At 38.1% G+C, this 17,799-nt stretch overlaps 1 long non-coding RNA gene across 1 annotated transcript; it reads right to left on the bottom strand.

Moving 5' to 3' along the window:
- Positions 1–269: 269 nt before the first annotated feature.
- LOC119823223 lies at positions 270–17,319 on the bottom strand. The gene is made up of 2 exons (XR_005286918.1): positions 17,198–17,319; positions 270–423 (listed from the first exon to the last, which is right to left on the bottom strand). It is a non-coding gene; the product is annotated as an uncharacterized LOC119823223 (long non-coding RNA).
- Positions 17,320–17,799: the final 480 nt, after the last annotated feature.

Here is a 17,799-nt window from a genome sequence, read left to right as displayed (position 1 = left end):
CTGGGAAGATTCACCATGCAGAAAGAAGCAATGCTTTGTGCTATTCACATAAACTAGGGACACTGTGTCTCTCATAATAACTTTTTGCCATTAATAACCTGTCTCTAGTTTATAATAAAAATGCAAAACTTTCCTTCCTAATTCCTTTGTGGCATTAAAAAGCCACTTTGCAAAAACCACCACCCCACAGATTTGCTCTTAAGAACCTGCTAATTGTATCTAAACTGTGTTACTGGGTGGAATTCTTAAATCACAACAGCTTCTTTGGGTTTGTGTATTTTCAACAGAGAAGTTTAATTCTAATTCTTTTCTTAACTTAATAACATTATTTTCAAAATAAGCTTAATGGTATTAAAGGTATGACAGTTGCTTTCCAGACGATCCAGAGGTTAATTTCTGCACAGAAGCCAGCCGTATTCATCTCTGTAAGAAACAAAGAAGGCATTGGGCGAGAGTTTGTTTCTGCAGGTTTAAGTACCAGAAATTGATTTTCCCAGTTTCTCCAGCTTCAAGGTCAAGATGGAAGGGCTGCAAGTGTTAGGTCTTTGGTCTTTCTCATTGGCTTTCAGATGTCCGTCTTCCTCTGCCTGTCTTCGTTTTGCCATCTTTTTCCATGGGTCTATGTCAAAGCTTTCCCACCTTATCAGGACACCAGTTAAGTGGATTAGAGCCAAACCTGGAGACTTTATTTTAATTCAATTTAATACCTTTAAAGCTATGTCTAAATAGTATGAGAAACTGTGGATCTATGTATTATGTGTTAATACTTCAACATACAAAGTTTGGAATGGGACAATGGGCTCCAATGTCAAAATTATAAGCGGAGGTATTTTATCTTTATTATAGTCTACTCCTTAACTATTCTTTCTCCTCCCTCAAAGAGAAAAGATATTTGGGTTGACTCTGCTCCTTAAAGTAGGAAGGTCAAAAGATGTGGAGGGATATGGGTGATACATGACATATAGTAAGATTTAATGAAAGAATTCACAGCATTTGATCAAAGCAAATCACAGTGATTGGGGCAATGGTGTTCCATGGGCTACCACAGTGCTGTGTAGAGGACTTTCCTATTGTGTGTGTTGTCTTTCAGCAATGCAAATGAGAGAGTTCAACAATCCTGTGCAAATGGAATTCATAGCACGTGCGCAAATCATGCACTGTCCAGATATTATGAAATGTTTAGTAATATTATGAATAATATGCCATAACATCATAACTCCTACGAGGACCTAATTAGAAAATACAATTCAATTTTTTAAATGTCATAATGTTTTTCATACAGTTTGTATAATAATTTATAGTCTCTAGACTTTGCTACATAATTATATAATCATTTTTGTACTATTTTCCTTCATGTCCTCATTTTACTACACTGACAATTATATCTCTAGTTTCTTAAATGCACAACTGTGAGGAATTGCTGAAGATTTTTTATCATAAGAGTATTATTAGAAATTTCATAGTATTTTATAGAAAATATGACATCTACAGTAGTAAAGCAAAGAGAGAAATCTGTTCTTCTCTGTGCTTCAGAGCATCAGCAGAGGAGAATATACGGCATGGCCTGTGCTCTGAGTGGTTTATATCCACCATAGAGAGTGAGATACACCACTTGCTGTGCCAATGGTCCCGTCATGAAAGGAAGTATATGGTCAGGTGCTGAATGTCCATGCGGAAGCTTACATATATATTTAATAAGAATGAAAACAGCTTTTTAAGGTCTCATTCTTTTATTTATGGGAAGATAAGTTCCAACACAGATTTTGAAAGAAGAGTAGAATACCTTCTAGATTCTCCTCTGTCTATGCGGATATAAACATTTCATGAAACTCGAGCCAACAGCTATCTCTCTATGACTTTTATATGCCTTAGAAATATCCTTAGCCTATGGAGGTCATGATAATCTCATGCTTATCTTGAAATTCACTGACTCTTTGAAAGTCAAGTAAAACAACTGATCATAATGAAGTAAAACTCGAGACAAAAAAGTATAAGGACGATAATTTCCTCTGTGAGAAACCAGCTCCGACCTCAGAAAGGAAAATGGGAAATCTGGGATGCAGACAGCAAAATGATGAGATGTAGTCATTGTTGATGGCAATAAAATTTTAACTCCTCAAAATAAAGTCACCATTGCCTTTGCTCACAACTTCTTGATTGAAGATGACAAACAATAAAAGTCTACTAGTTATTTTTCTAGAACCTGTAATGGTGGGCTAACAGATTGAGTGTTGCTGAGGCCATACCTCTCTGCGACTCTCTCTGTCTCTCTGTCTCTCTGTGTGTGTCTCTCTCTGTGTCTCTCTGTCTCTGTCTCTGTCTCTCTCTCTCTCCCTCTCTCCCATTCTTACTCTTGATGAAGTCCCTCCCAGGCTTTAAAGGGAAGCTTCCCCTTCTGTTTAAGGTTTCATCATATTTTGAATCCCCGTATTTTGTATTGGTTCTGTCTAGTGCTCTCCCGCCCACTTTAAGGCTCAGCCATGGCTTGAGGTCCTTTCATTACAGGGACATATGTATTGTCAGCTCATTTCAGGACCAGAAGCTCCTGTTGTTTTTCACATTTTATTTATAGTAGCTATCAGACGATCACCCTTTTCACTTGTAAAATTCCTGCTTAAAATTTATGCAGGACTTAGAGATAAATTTGACCCACACAGAAAAGATTTTAAAAGTTTCTCCTTTAGAGTTACCAAAGAAATGGACCAGATACAAAGGCAGCACACATGCATGCATGCCATGGACAAACACAATAATAAATAAAATAAAAACATATTAAAAACTAGAGACCCTTATGACCCAACTTCCATTGACCCAGATTTTAATGAAAAGCTCTTTGTAATGGAGAATACAGGCATGTGGGGCTCAGAACCCCTGCCAAGAAAAAGACTTATCCAACTAGCTTAGCCAGATTTGCATCTGTTCTGACACTATCTGTCTCAAAGTTTTCTTTAGCATACAACATGACCCCAGGAACATTGGCAAGGAAATTTGGCTTCTTTTCTCTCTCCAATTTGGTCTGCCAGAACCAAGAGATTCTAGTCTCTCCTTTTCTTTTGATTATATGCATGCAAAGAGCAAAGTGTGTGTGTGTGTGTGTGTGTGTGTGTGTGTGTGTGTGGCTTTTATTCTGAGTTCTATATACCTGCAGATAGCAAAATGGTAGAGCTTTTATTCTGAAATTTATACACCTGCAAAGAGCAAAGTAGGAGGGCTTTTATTCAGAATCGGAGCAAAAGTACAGGTCAGACTCATTGCCAGACAACACCAACCTGGGCTTCCTTCCAAGGAATCTGATTTTAATCATATGCAGTGCCCAGGCATGCATAGTTAAGATGATGCATTGCTTCTTTCCCTGGCAATTCGTTCTGAGGCTATAGTCTGTCTTGTGCAAGTACTTAAAACCAGTTCATGGGGTCCCTGTGTTGCTAAGTATCCCCATATGTGCTTGCCTGAAAACTATAAATAAGCTCATTTTCTTTTACCAATTTTTATTTCTTAGCTTATTTTAAAATGCAGGGAAACTAAGTCACAAGACTATGAACCTAAGTGTCTAATAACATCTTTATCAGAATAGTTTTCTAAAGATGAAAACTATTTTTTAAAATACTATGATCTGAATTTTTTAAGAAATTAAAATAATGTAAATTTTACAAATTGAATGATTCTCTTGATAAAATAAATGACTCTTTCCTGACCACTGCTTTTTGAGTTCCATTTCCAACTTCAACGTCAACATCCTGAAAAGAGAATTTGAAAAACATTCGTAAATTACTAGTACGTCATGGCTATGTCTAGATGATAACATGACACATCTGGAATGTGATAACTTCTTTTGAGAAATTGATTTCATCAGATTAGCCTGTGGTCAAGTCTATGGTGGAACTTCCTTGACTGCAATTGATACAGGAAAGCCCAGTCCGCTATGAGAAGGGCTATCCCTATGAAGATGGGTCTGGGCTGTTCGGAAAGGGAGTTGAGCAAGTCTATAGGAGCATTCCGGAGAGCAGTGTTCCTTTGTGCTTCCTGGAGGTGCTCAAATTTCTGCCCTGATTTCCCTTGGTCATGGACTGTGCTTGGGATGGTTAAGCTAAATAAAGTATTTTTGGTGACGGTGTTTATCTCAACAACAGAAAGCAAGCTAGGATGTACAATCATAAGTATATTTTATTTTATTTTTTTATTGATGAGTAAACTTCAGAAGATCACTATTGGCTGCTCTACTGTGAAAGTCATAAAGTTACAGGCCAGTCATATGCCATCCGACAGTTCTGTCTCGGCTTAGTGTTAAGGGTCAGCTCGTTTCAGTTAGTGCACTGGTCAGCAGTCTTAACTTTTGAGAGCATTCTTTCACTTATGGTCACATTTATTTCTGTCACTGTCTCTGTTCCCTGCTCTTTGTGGAGATATAAATGTACGCAGCTGTCCTTCTTTCTGTTCTTCCTCTCTTCTTCCAACTGTTTTTATCCTGTAAGCTATAACTTCAGTGTTTTGAATTAAAATTGTTAAGACATTCATAATGTTCATAATCTGATAGCACATTAAGACTTTTGTTCTTTATACACTGGTCAGATTTAACATGTCCCACTTGTCCTAGCCATTTTCATGATTATGACCATGCACATCTTGTGCACCTGACTGTAATCAGAACCATGACCCTCTTCGGTTTGAGATGAGTTTATAGTTTAAAAAACTATTACTTTTTCTTGATTTGAGCTTCAGGACATGTTTAGAAGGACCAGTAACTCCAGATGTTGGTATGATGTGATTCTACATCTGTAGTCCTTGGGAACAAGTGTGTTGCTCCCCTGGGAGACAACCCTGAGCACATAGTTTTTCCTCAGTAGAAAATCAGTAAAGGTTCTGGTCAATTCCATAATTGCAATGAATTGTAAATGAGTAATAATCAACATATAAATAAAATATTAGATAAATATTAATTGTTAATGAGTCATGGTTAATGATTAATAATTCAGTTTTTCAATGGCTATCATGAAGGATGCATTTCTTGTTTGCCAAAATTCCTTATTTTGAAGACAGAAAAAAAAGAGGATTTTCATCATTATCCATGTTTATTTTATGGCCCTGAAAAACTCGTATCACATCTACATCATTCATGAAGAAATTGGCACAGCAGATGTATATGAATTATGTAAATATTTAAGGGGTAACAGGCTAAGATTAAACATATGCCTGATTTGTGCTTTGTTGTAGGCAAAACTACATCTCTCAGAATAGCCCTTGTTGGGACTGGTAGCTAATTGGAAGGCTGTCCTTGACTTAAGATATGCAGAAATCTTGAAGCATTTTAATAACTTCCAACTGATTTAATTAGACCCTTAGAGTATAAAGTAAGTTTGTCTTACTGGTGTGGGTCACTGCAAAGAGTCATTTGGAAACAAAGGAAGTACTTTAACTTTACAGACAAAAGCAAAAAACAAACCTCCCAAATCCACAGGTATGGCTACATTATAATGTGTTAGCTTGCTTAAATAATCTTGAGATAGAATTTCTAAAAGATACAAGTGTTTTAGTTTTCAAGCTTAGAATGATAGTTATGTTTAGATCTCTACATTAAGGACACAGTCAATAAGACAAAAAGCAGCCTACTGAATTGGAAAAGATCTTCACCAACCCCACATCAGACAAAGGACTAATCTCCAAAATATATAAAGAACTCAAGAAATTAGACATCAAAATTCCAAATAACCCAATTAAAAAATGGGGCACAGACCTAAACAGAATTCTCAACAGAAGAATCTCAAATGACTGAAAGATACTTAAGGAAATGTTCAATATCCTTAGCCATCAGGGAAACACAAATAAAAACATCTCTGAGATAACATCATACACTATTCAGAATGGCTAAGATCAAAAACACCAATGATAGCTTATGCTGGAGTGGATGTGGAGTAACTGGAACAGTCATCCGTTGCTGGTGGGAATGCAAACTTGTGCAACCACTTTGGAAATCAGTATGGTGGTTTCTCAGAAAATTGGGAATCAACCTACCTCAGGATCCAGCAATACCACTCTTGGGCATATACCCAAAAGATGCTCAATCATACTACAAGACATATGTTCAACTATGTTCACAGAAGCATTTGTAATGTCCAGAATCTGAAAACAACCTAGATGCCCCTCAACCAAAGAATAGATGAAGAAAATGTGACACATTTACACAATAGAGTATGACTCAGTGATAAAAACAATGACATCTTAAATTTTTCATGCAAATGGATGGAACTAGAAAACACTATCCTGAGTGAGGTAACCCAGACCCAAAAGGATGAATATGGTATGTACTCATAAGTAGATAGTAGCTATAAACAAAGTATATTGAGCCTATAGTTTATGATCTTAAAGAAGCTAAGTAACAAGGTGAACCCTAAAAAAATATATATATAGATCCACCTGGAGGTCAAAATAAATAAGATCACCTGACAAAATTGGGAACATAGGTGAGGGGTAGAGGGTAGAAGGGGAAAGGAGGGGTGAGGAGAACTTGAGGGAATGGGATAGTCGAGATGGAGAGAGGACAGAGATGAGAACAAGAAGAAAGATATCTTGATTGAGGGAGCCATTATGGGGTTAGCAAGAAACCTGGCACTAGAGAAATTCCCAGGAATCAACAAGGGTGACCTGAGCTAGGACTCTAAGCAACAAAGGAGAGGGTGCCTGAACTGATTTGCCCTGTAGTCAGACTGATGAATATCTTAAATATCACCATAGAACCTTCATCTAGCAACTGATGGAAACAGAGGCAGAGACGCACATCAGAGCACTAGACTGAGCCCCCAAAGTCCAGTTGAAGAGTGGGAGGAATGAGAATATGAGCAAAGAGGTCAAGACCATGATGGGTACACCCACTGAAACAGTTTACCTGAGCTAATGGGAGCTAACCAACTCCAGCCAGACTGGGAAGGAAAAAGTATAGGACAAAACTAGACCCTCTGAATGTGGGTGACAGTTGTATGGGAGCTCACCAACTCCAGCCAGACTGGGAAGGAACAAGCATAGGACAAAACTAGATCTCTGAATGTGGGTGATAGCTGTATGACTGGGGAAGACTGAGGGGCCACTGGCAGTGGCACCATTATTTATCCCTACTGCTTGTACTGGCTTTTTGAGAAACTGTTCCCTTTGGATGATACCTTGATCAGCCTAGATATAGTAGGGAGGGCCTTGGACCTTTCCCAAAGCAATGTGCCTTACCATCTCTGAAGAGTAGATGGGGTTGGGGGGATAAGTGGTGGGAGTGGGAGGAGGGGAGGAAGTGGGAACTGGGATTGGCATGTAAAATGAAAAAATATAGTTTGTTTTCTTTTTTAAAAAGATAATAAAAAAGTAAAAAAGAAAGATAAAACAATAAAGTACATAAGTTGTGTTAAAAAAAGAAAGAAACCAGAAAAAATATAACAAAGAAACATTGAAAAATAATGTGGGCTTATTTTGTGTTTTAAAAATTCATATTGTTGCTGAAATTTTTTCCATGGAGGAGATGGGAATATCATTGCCAATGACAAAGCAATATATAGTCAGTCCATCATCGTTCACCCTAGGATACCAATGAGTATATTGGGTCTGAAGATACAATTATGAAAACATCTCTTACATTCTAAGAGACCAGAACTTTTGTGGAACCTCATAGCTAAGTTAATAATATAGCCTGAGGTCATACAAGACTTAAGATGGATATCCTGCCGGGTACTCAGGCCATCTGTTAACGTGCCCTTAAGAGACCAATGCAACAACCAACAATATTTGTGTTGCCTTTCCCATCTACTCAGCATTTATAAACCAAGCTGATACATAGCTGTAATTTATTTATGTGGTCTTCTCTGTCCCAAACCCAAGAGTGGTACATGTATTTTTGTATGTATGTTATATTAATAATTAGATGAAAACAGCAATCTTGTCCGAACATGATTTTATAAATAAAGAACAAATATCTACCATAAATGTTGATAGAAGCGTGGATATGGTCTGTTTGTTGCAATGTCTTCAGTGTGCTTGTTACCTGGGTCAGTTGTGGTCAGAATCAGTGACTTAATCCCTTGTAAAACTTTGTTAAAGATTTCTGTAATATATCACTCATTCGTTCCCCTTATGATGCTTTCTACTCCATCCAATAAAGGAGAGAAAAGCCCTTTATTAGGGACAGAATCATAAGACATCATTTAGGCAAGGCAGAGATTCAGGTTCATACATCAGACAGATTACAGATAGCCCAGAAACTATAGGCTACAGAGGAACAGAAGACACAGGGAGAGGAGTGGAGAATTTAAACTTGAGCTCATCTCTGGTCAAACTACTGCCAAGCGTAAATTTGATTTCTTTCCTTAATGCAACCCTGATGCAACTGGTGAAGGGTTAATGACAGGAGTGTAGGTGACCTCAAAGTCTTCATCTGACATGGAAGATGACTTCCTCATTGTCCCATGAATGAGCCTCTTTTCTCTAGCCTCCCAGCCTATATACTCTAGCTTCTCCCCTAGACTTGGGCAGCAAGGAAGACATCTATACAGATGGCTAGGAATGGCTGAATCCTCAGATGACTGTCCAATGACACTCCGTTTCCACTTCTTCAAGGAGGGAAGGTTAAGAGTGGCAGGCTTGATTGTGATAGATGCCCTCAAATAGGCACAGGTGACCTCATGAAGGTGGAGGCAGTTTGGCTCTGAAAACTTACAACATGTGTTACATGTAATATTATTTTTAGTGCATTTTTTTCATTATGAATAGAAATGATTAATTTTTCTTTGTATTATTGGCTATAAGTATGAGAATGACATCATGTGCTGTCTCCACATTTGGAAGAATACTAAAGACATAATGAAAGCAAAAGTATGTGGAGGTACAAGGGAGCAACTGCTGAGGGAGCAGGCCTGAGCCAGAGACCTCTGCAGGACTGGGCATGAATCAGTGACCTCTGAGGTAGAAAACCAGAACCAACAATAGGCCTGAGGAGCAACCTCTGCAGGAGCAGGCCCAAGGCAGCAATTTTAGTGGAAGCAGCCCCAAGCAAGCAACATCCCTGGAAGCAGGCCTGAATGACCCAGGTATTGCAGAGCAACTCCATGGAGTGCTTAGCAACCTCCATGGTGACTGGAATGAATCAAGGCCAGATAAGCAAATTAAATAGACCTATAACTGTTAAAGTAATAGAAACAGTTATCAAAAGACTCCCAACCAAAAAAAGCCCAGGACCAGATGGTTTCAGCTCAGAATTCTACAAGATTTTTGAAGAAAAACTAATACCAATACTCTTCAAATTGTTCCATACAATAGAAACAGAAGGGACATTGCCAAACTCTGTTTATGAGGCTACAATTACGCTGATACCCAAACCACACAAAAATATTACTAAGAATCTCACTCATGAATATTGATGCAAAAATACTCAATAAAATGCTGGCAAACCAAATCCAAGAACACATCAGAAAAATCATCTACCATGATCAAGTTGGCTTCATCCCAGAAATGTAAGGATGGTTCAACATAGAAAAATCTGTAAATGTAATCCAGCATATAAACAAATTGAAAATAATGATTATCTCATTAGATGCTGAAAAAGCCTTTGACAAAATACAATATCCCTTCATGATAAAGGTCTTGGAGAAAGCAGGACTACAAGGAACATACCTAAAGATAATAAAGGCATTATACAGCAAGCCAACAGTCAACATCAGACTAAATGGTGAGAAACTCAAAACGATTGCACTAAAATCAGGAACAAAACAAGGTTGTCCACTCTTTCCATATCTATTCAAAATAGTACTTGAGGTTCTAGCTAGAGCAATAAGACAACACAAGGAGATCAAGGGGATAAAAATCAGAAAAGAAGAAGTCAAACTCTCACTTTTTGCTGATGATGATAGTTTACATTATCAATCCCAAAAATTCTACCAAGGAACTTCTATAACTCATAAATACCTTCAGTAATGTAGCAGGATACAAGATTAACTCAAATGTTCTGTTAATTCACTAGTGTGGGATTTTTCTAACTTCTTTATGTAAGCATTTAGTGCTATGAACTTTCCTCTCAACACTGCTTTCATTGTGTTCCATGAATTTGGGTATGTTGTGTGGTCATTTTCATTGAATTTTAGGAAGTCTTTAATTTCTTCCTTGAGCCATTGATGATTCAGGTGAGCATTATTTAATTTCCATGTGTTTGGGGGTTTTCTGGAATTAGTGTTGCTGTTGATTTCTAATTATAAGCCATGGTCATCCAATAAAATACACGGAGTTATTCCAATTTTTTTTGAAATATGACCTGATGATTCTATGGATTTCCTCTGCATCTGTTATTATGTCTCTCTTTTCATTTCTGATTTTGTTAATTTGGATATTCTCTCTGTCTTTTGGTTAGTTTGAATAAAGGTTTGTCTATTTTGTTTATTTTCTTGAAGAACCAACTCTGTCTCATTGATTCTTTGTACTGTTTTCTTTATTTCTATTTTGTTGATTTTAGCTCTCAATTTGATTATTTCCTGCAATCCTATCCTCCTGGGGAAGTTTGCTTCATTTTCTTCTAAAGTTTTCAAATGTTCCACAGATGATATATGGGCTGATAAAGAAATCAGAGGGACAACACCCTTCACAATAGCCACAAATAGCATAAAACATCTCAGTACTCTGACCAAACATGTAGAAGACTTGTATGACAAGAACTTTAAATCTTTGAAGAAAGAAATTGAGGAAGACACCAGAAAGTGGAAAGATCTCCCATGCTCTTGGGTAGGTAGAATTAACATAGTAAAAATGGCAATCTTACCAAAAGCAGTCTACAGATTGAATACAATGTCCAGCAAAATCCTTCCCAACCTTGAAAGAATAATGCTCAACTTCATATGGAGAAGCAAAAATGCCCAGGGTAGCCAAAACAATCCAGTACAATATAGGAACTTCTGGAGGCATCACAATCCCTGATTTCAAACTCTACTACAGAGCTACAGTACTGATAACAGCCTAGTATTGGCATAAAACAGACAGGAGGACCAATGGAACTAAATTGAAGATTCAGATATCAACCCACACACCTAGAAACACCTGATTTTTGACAAAGATTCAAAAAATAAGAAATAGAAGAAAGAAAGCATATTCAACAAATGGTGCTGTCATAACTGGATATCAATATGTAGAAGAATAAAAATAGGTCTATATTGATCACCTTGCACAAATTTTAAATCCAAAAGAATCAAAGATCTCAACATAAAACCAACCACACTAAGCCTTAAAAAAAGAAAGTGGGAAGTACACTTGAATGCATTGGCACAGGAAACCACTTCCTAAATATAACCCCAGCAGCACAGAAAATGAGATTCAACTAATAAATGGGACCTCCTGAAACTGAGAAACTTCTGTAAAGCAAAGGACATGCTCAACAAGATAAGATGGCAGACTACAGAATGGGAGAAGATCTTCACCAACCCCACATATACAAAGAACTCAAGAAATTGGTCATCAAAAGAACAAATAATCCAATAAAAAAGTAGAGTACAAACCTGAATAGAAAACTCTGAACAGAGAAATCTAAAATGACTTAAAGATATTTAAGGAAATGTTCAACATCCTTAGTCATCAGAGAAATGCAAATCAAAACAACTCTGAGATTCCATCTTACACTTGTAAGAATGGCCAAGATCAAAAACACTGTTGACAACTTATACTGGAGAGGTTGTGTGTTAAAGGGAACACTTCTGCATTGCTGGTGGGAATGCAAGCTGGTACAACCCCATTGGATGTCAGTGTGGCGATTTCTCAGAAAATTAGGAAACGACCTACCTCAAAACCCAGAAATACCACTTTTGGGTATATACCCAAAAGATACTCAAGGACATGTGCTCAGCTATGTTCATAGCACCATTGTTTGTCATAGCTAGAACCTGGAAACAACTTAAATGCTTCTTGAGCAAAGAATAGATAAGGAAAGTGAGGTACATTTACACAACGGAGGTACTACACAGCAGAAAAAATGACATTTTGAAATTTTCAGGGAAATGGATGAATTTAGAAAACATCATATTGAGTGAGGTAACCCAGACCCAGAAAGACAAATATCATATGTACTTACTTATAAGTGGCTTTTAGACATAAAACAAAGTAAAACCAGCCTACAATTCACAATCCCAGAGAACCTAGACAACAATGGGAACCCTAAGAGAAACATACATGGATCTAATCTACATGAGAAGTAAAAAAAAAAAAAAAAAAAAAAAAAGACAAGATCTCGTGAGTAAATTGGGAGAATGGGGATCACAAGAGAGGGTTGAAGGGAAGGGGAGAGGAAGAGAGGGGAGCAGAGAAAAATATATAGCTCAATAAAAACAATAAAAAAGAAAGAAAATAAAGGGATTCTTATTTTTTACATACTAGCCTTGGAAGAATTTTTTAAAGACAAGGTTGTAGTAATAGTAAAATAGGAGAAATGAGTCTCTGCTAATACATATTGCATTTTGGCTTGAAAATATTAAGGACCAAAGAAGCCCACAAGTGGAGAATCCAGAAATAAGCAAAGTCTGATTTTTGTCATTGTCCTCACGGCAGGTCTCCCTGCGGTCATTATTAAATTGTGTGTTTGGGTTATCACCAACTCCGTTTCTCACTCATCGTGACCTTCTCTCAAGTTGCTATGACAACAGCATGTGCTTGTGACAACGTGGTGAGTTAAAGCGAGGTTTGAAGTAGGGTGAAGCCCTTGCAGAAATAGCATTATCTGACAAATTTCAAGAGCTTCCAGCTGTTTACATAATTGTAACAAAATTCACTGAAATTCAGATTTCTTCCAAGGTTAAGTTTCTTGAACCAAAGATGTAAATGTGATGCAAAAAGCCCAATCTTCAAAGGTCTTACTGTGGTTTAGAACCCAGGATGTTCAAGGCACAGGTTAATGACATTTCACCATGGTGAGCAAAGAGAGCAAGTGCTGACTCTGAATGTTTCAAGGAGAAATTAATCCTGCCCAACTTTCTGCCCACACTTCTTTTATAATATCTCCCACATCTTTCAATTGCACCTTTACCCCTTGCCTCCTGCCCTCCTTTTCCACCTCTTTTTATTTCTTAACCCCAGACAAGTATTCTTTACTTTCCTCTCTTCCATACTCCTATTTACCACGCACTTTAGCGAGAGAAAATCTGCTATGGTGTAAATGCCACCCCTCCCCACACCATGATACAATGAAAATTAATCCCTGTGGGGATTGGTAAGAGGCTGCAAACTCTGAGTTGTGTGGTGGGACCTCTAGGAGATCATCGAGGTTAAAAGAAGAGACCTGAGTTAGGAAGCTGTCTGTGTGGTCACCACAAGCTACGAAGAGATTCTGCAGAAGTCTCACAGAGAAGGAGGGGCTCACCCTCTGCTTACTCTGGAATTATTAGCCTTCACAACCACAGAGCAATTAAGTGTTTGTATTTTATAAATTACTTGGTCTCAGGTTTCCAGTTATAGCAACAGAAAGCAGGCGAGGACAGCATCCTCATTTGAATCAGTTCTCTTCAGAAGAAAGCAGAAGTTTCCATATGAAAACAAAAGCCCACCAGTATTTTGTTACTATTTTGGAAAACTGTAACTATTTTCTTCACACATTTAGAGAAATATGAGTAGAAAAAACTAATAATAACAAAATAGGTGAAAATATATAAGGACGACATCAATTGGAGTTATTTTTAGTTCAGAAAGTACATAGTACATTTCAGCTGAGCTCTGTGGAGAAAGCATTTTAAACAATGCCATTCATGTCTCTGGCCAAACAAAGCACCACTTGATTTTCTACTGATGTTGATTCTGAATGCAATCTCATTTTACCTTTCAACCTGATGCATATAAAATGAATTATGGATTTTCAGGTGACTGGCACCAAGAGTCGGTTTGCCAACTAGAATTTCATGGTCACGGCAGTTCTCTACCCGCTTCTCACTAATGACCATAAAAATCTAGTTCAAACTAGTTTTAGCAGAAATGGGAGAGCTGTTGAAATGATCATAGTAGAGTAGGAAGAAAGATTGATTTCTCCATGGGAGGTCACTTCTGGAACTTTCCATTTTTCATAGGATGGGAAGATGGTTGAAAGCTTTGGGTCACATCTGAAGCTAGAGACAGAGAGGCACTACATTTCTAGCTACATCTAGGAAGCACAGCCCAGTGCTCATCGCTGCTGTCCTGTGATGTGGGAGGTCCTTCTGTCTATGTGTTCCTTTTATTGGTTAATGAGTAAAGAAACTGCCTTGGCCTGTTGATAGGGCAGAACTCAGGTAGGTGGGGAAAACTAAACTGAATGCTGGGAGGAAGAAGGGCAGAGTCAGGGAGAGATGTCATGGAGCTGCCGCTTACAAAAAGGCATTTGCTTGTCTTAGATTTGGTGTGCAAGTGATTTTCATGGAAGTATGAAAGTTAGATGTTTGTTAAGGGGTAGTCTAATACTAATGGAGAAACAAGCAGCTATAAAAAAGCCTTCATATAGAAATGGATACATGGGTGGATAAGTGAATTTTATTCAATGTGTAGGTGCCCTGTACCTTCTTTAGCTTTGGAGTCTTATCTCTCCAGGCAAGGAGAGGTGGGCTCTTACTTCCCTCCACAGAGCAAAGAAACCAAGGCTTCAGAGACTGTGCAATGAAACTGTTTTGTCAAAGGTTTGCCTCAATCATGTCTTTATCCACTGCCTCCAGTCTTTTTCTTGGCTGCTCATGGCTATTTGCTAACGCCAGACACAGGAACATATCCAGAAGGCAGAAGATTCCAAACACATGTTTAAGTTAGCTGCTCCTTCAACCAAGATTGTTGAGCACCAATAATATGAATATATGTATCTATACATATATGTACATAATACATACATATTACGCCTACATATATACATAGATGTAATTTATTTCATACAACTGCGGAGGATCCCAAGAATAAGAATATAGAAATGGAGATTCCAGAAATAAGAATGTAGAAATAAGGAAATAAAACTGTAAGCCTAGAGCAGACTGTCAGCAGCTTCTCAGAAGCTTAAGGATTACCTGTTAACAGTGGGTTACTTTGTTTTAAACTGATACCTCTGCCTGCAAGGCTGAAGCATCCCTCTGCAAACTGAGGGTCAGCTTTCAGGTAGCCACCTGACCACTCATGACCAACAATTAATGAACAGTCAAGAAACGAACTAGCAGTCTCAGCTTACAGCATCAGGCATGACTTTGGTGGTCTGTCCCCCATCTTTGCGCACCCCCCCGTGGACCCAACACTGCTATTACTCATTACATTTTGGAGAAGTTTTAGGTTTACCACAGGACTGATAGAGGACACAGATATCCCATAGATCACCCATACATAGCTTCTCCAAACATCCATATCTCATTTTTATCAAAAAACAAAGATTTAGATTAGAATTCATTTCTGATATTCCACATGTGAACCCACAATGCTGGGTCTGCTAGTGTTGCATCATGCAGCCTAATTTCACAGTCTTTACGGTCCTCCTTCCTTCCTTCTGTAACCTATGGCAACCGTTTATTCTTTTACTGTCTCCAATGTTTTGCCTTTTCCAGAATACTATACAGTTGGATTCATACAGGAGAGACTTTTTAGATTTTCTGTTTTCACTTAGTGAAACGCATTAAAATCTGGTTTTCATGGCATTTAGGATTAGATATTTCACTGTTGGAATGTAATGAAGCTTATCTTTTAAGGACATTTTGTTTGCTTATAAATTTTGTTAATTATGAATAGATTTCCATAAATATTAATATACTGCCTTTTGCATGACATAATTTTTCAAGCAATTTGGCTAAATACTGAGTAACTGATCATTTAATAATATGGTAAATGAGAGTTTCTGTTACATCTACCAGCATTTAATGTATTCAGTTTTCCCATTTTTTTTCTTATTCTGGTGAATGTATAGTGAAAAAGTCAGACTTTGACTTGTTGGGGTGGTGGGAACTTTTGCATCATGTGACTTAGTTCAGCATAGTTTACATGACAAAAACATGTAGGTGTCAGATATTACAAAATCGAGACTATTGAGTGCTAGCACAGACTGATCCTTAACTCTGCCCGAGAAAGATCTGCAGGATGGCATGGTCTGATTCAAGCTGTAGGATCTAGCCTAAAGATACAGCCATGTTCTAACATTCCCAGGTTCATTACTTTTACATAAAATGAAACAGAGGAAAGATTAATGAAGTAGGAAAGCTGGGGAGAAAGGGCCTAAGAAAATGTGCAGCAGATTTAAAGCATTGGCTTCTTCAACTTAGACAGAGTTGACGGCACAGATGGTTCCGCATTTTCTTAAGCAGGTAGTCAAGTGCGGGTCCCCGGGACAAATCCTGGCTTCCAGAGAATATTGCCCATATATGTCCATATGGCACATTGAATAACAGCTTGTATAAACCGAGTTGGTAGGCAGACTAGAGAAGGACATATAGTTCAAAATAATCTGGTTTTGTGAGGTTCAAATCCACAAAAAGATTTAGACTCAAATCAAATTTAGATTAAATGAATTTATTCTTATGGCTAGCAGGAGAGCAGCCTTAGGAACCAAATAGCATGCCCTGCCAGGGGGGCTACAGGGAGGGTTTAGAAAGGTGGATATCAAAATTGTGCATTACAATTATCAGTGGAATCCACAGCTGGGCAAGCAAATCATTTTATTACCTTTAGTTTGTTTCTGTTTCTCTTTCCCATTGTATAGTAATAAAGAGACAGCTTCATCCCAGTCCCGCAGGGATAAGCAAGTTTACAAAAGCAGAAAGCAAGTGGTTGACTACCTCACAGCAGAAACATCATTATTCTATCCTCAACTCACCTCCAGGCCCCTAGGATCTCCCAGGCATTCCAGGGCAAAGGTTCGCAGCCATTAAGGGATGCCTGGTAACATATTAAGTTTCCCCAGCCATCACAGGGGAGTAATGTGTAAATTATTACACAGCTTCTGAGCACTCTGCAGGAAGTGCCACTAATCCACCGGGATAGAGCAATAACACAGTGCCATCAAGTTAAGGCTGGCTGTTATAGCCCCACACTGTTGACGGTCCAGGAAACATTTTAACTCTCCACAAACAAAGCAAACATTTCTCACAGAACCTAGATACATTTAGGCAGAGAAAGATCGGAGGGAGAAAATGAATGAAACATGTACGTTTAAAAGTTCTGATGTGAATGAGCGAAAGAATGTGAGGGTACCAGAGACGGCAAGAAGAGAAGTTACCTAGGTAGCAGGATATTCCAGGCCAGCTGCAGCAGTGAGAAAACGTTGAAAAATTTTTGTTGAGAGACAGTTGTTTTAGGGCACTGTGAGGAGCAAAGGAGCCCGAGGACAGTTCAGAGCTGGGGAAGAGTTGGAGATTTGCTGGACAGAGTTGGCGTGAGAAAAGTGCAGACTTTGTACCAAGCAGTTAATCTCATAAATCAATGTTTGTAAATACTACCATGATCAAACCAAAACAGCCTTGAGTATTGAACACATATCACCTCTAAATGTCATCCTTTACACAGCTTACGTAATCTAGCCCAACGTTCACAGTTTGACCAAGCATTCTGACATTCGGTTTTTTTACATGCTGTATATAGCTTTACAATTCTCCTTTGAAATTATACAATAAGCTGCACATGGTGAGAAACAGCCTTAAAACAAAACGATTGAAAAAATCAAAAGAGTGAAATCCAGTATACAGTAACATTTCCCAGTCAGTCTTAATTCTTTTCTTCATATTTTAAAGGAGATGCAACTCGCTACCTGAGGGGGCATTGTAGGGTCTTCTGAGATGCGATGTTCATGTTCATCCCATGCTCAGGAAAGCACAAATATGA

This window comes from Arvicola amphibius, chromosome 9 (assembly GCF_903992535.2).
Source record: "Arvicola amphibius chromosome 9, mArvAmp1.2, whole genome shotgun sequence".
Taxonomy (NCBI): Eukaryota; Metazoa; Chordata; class Mammalia; order Rodentia; family Cricetidae; genus Arvicola; species Arvicola amphibius.
Note: the sequence above shows the minus strand (reverse complement) of the source record. Positions and strands in the feature narration are given on the sequence as shown.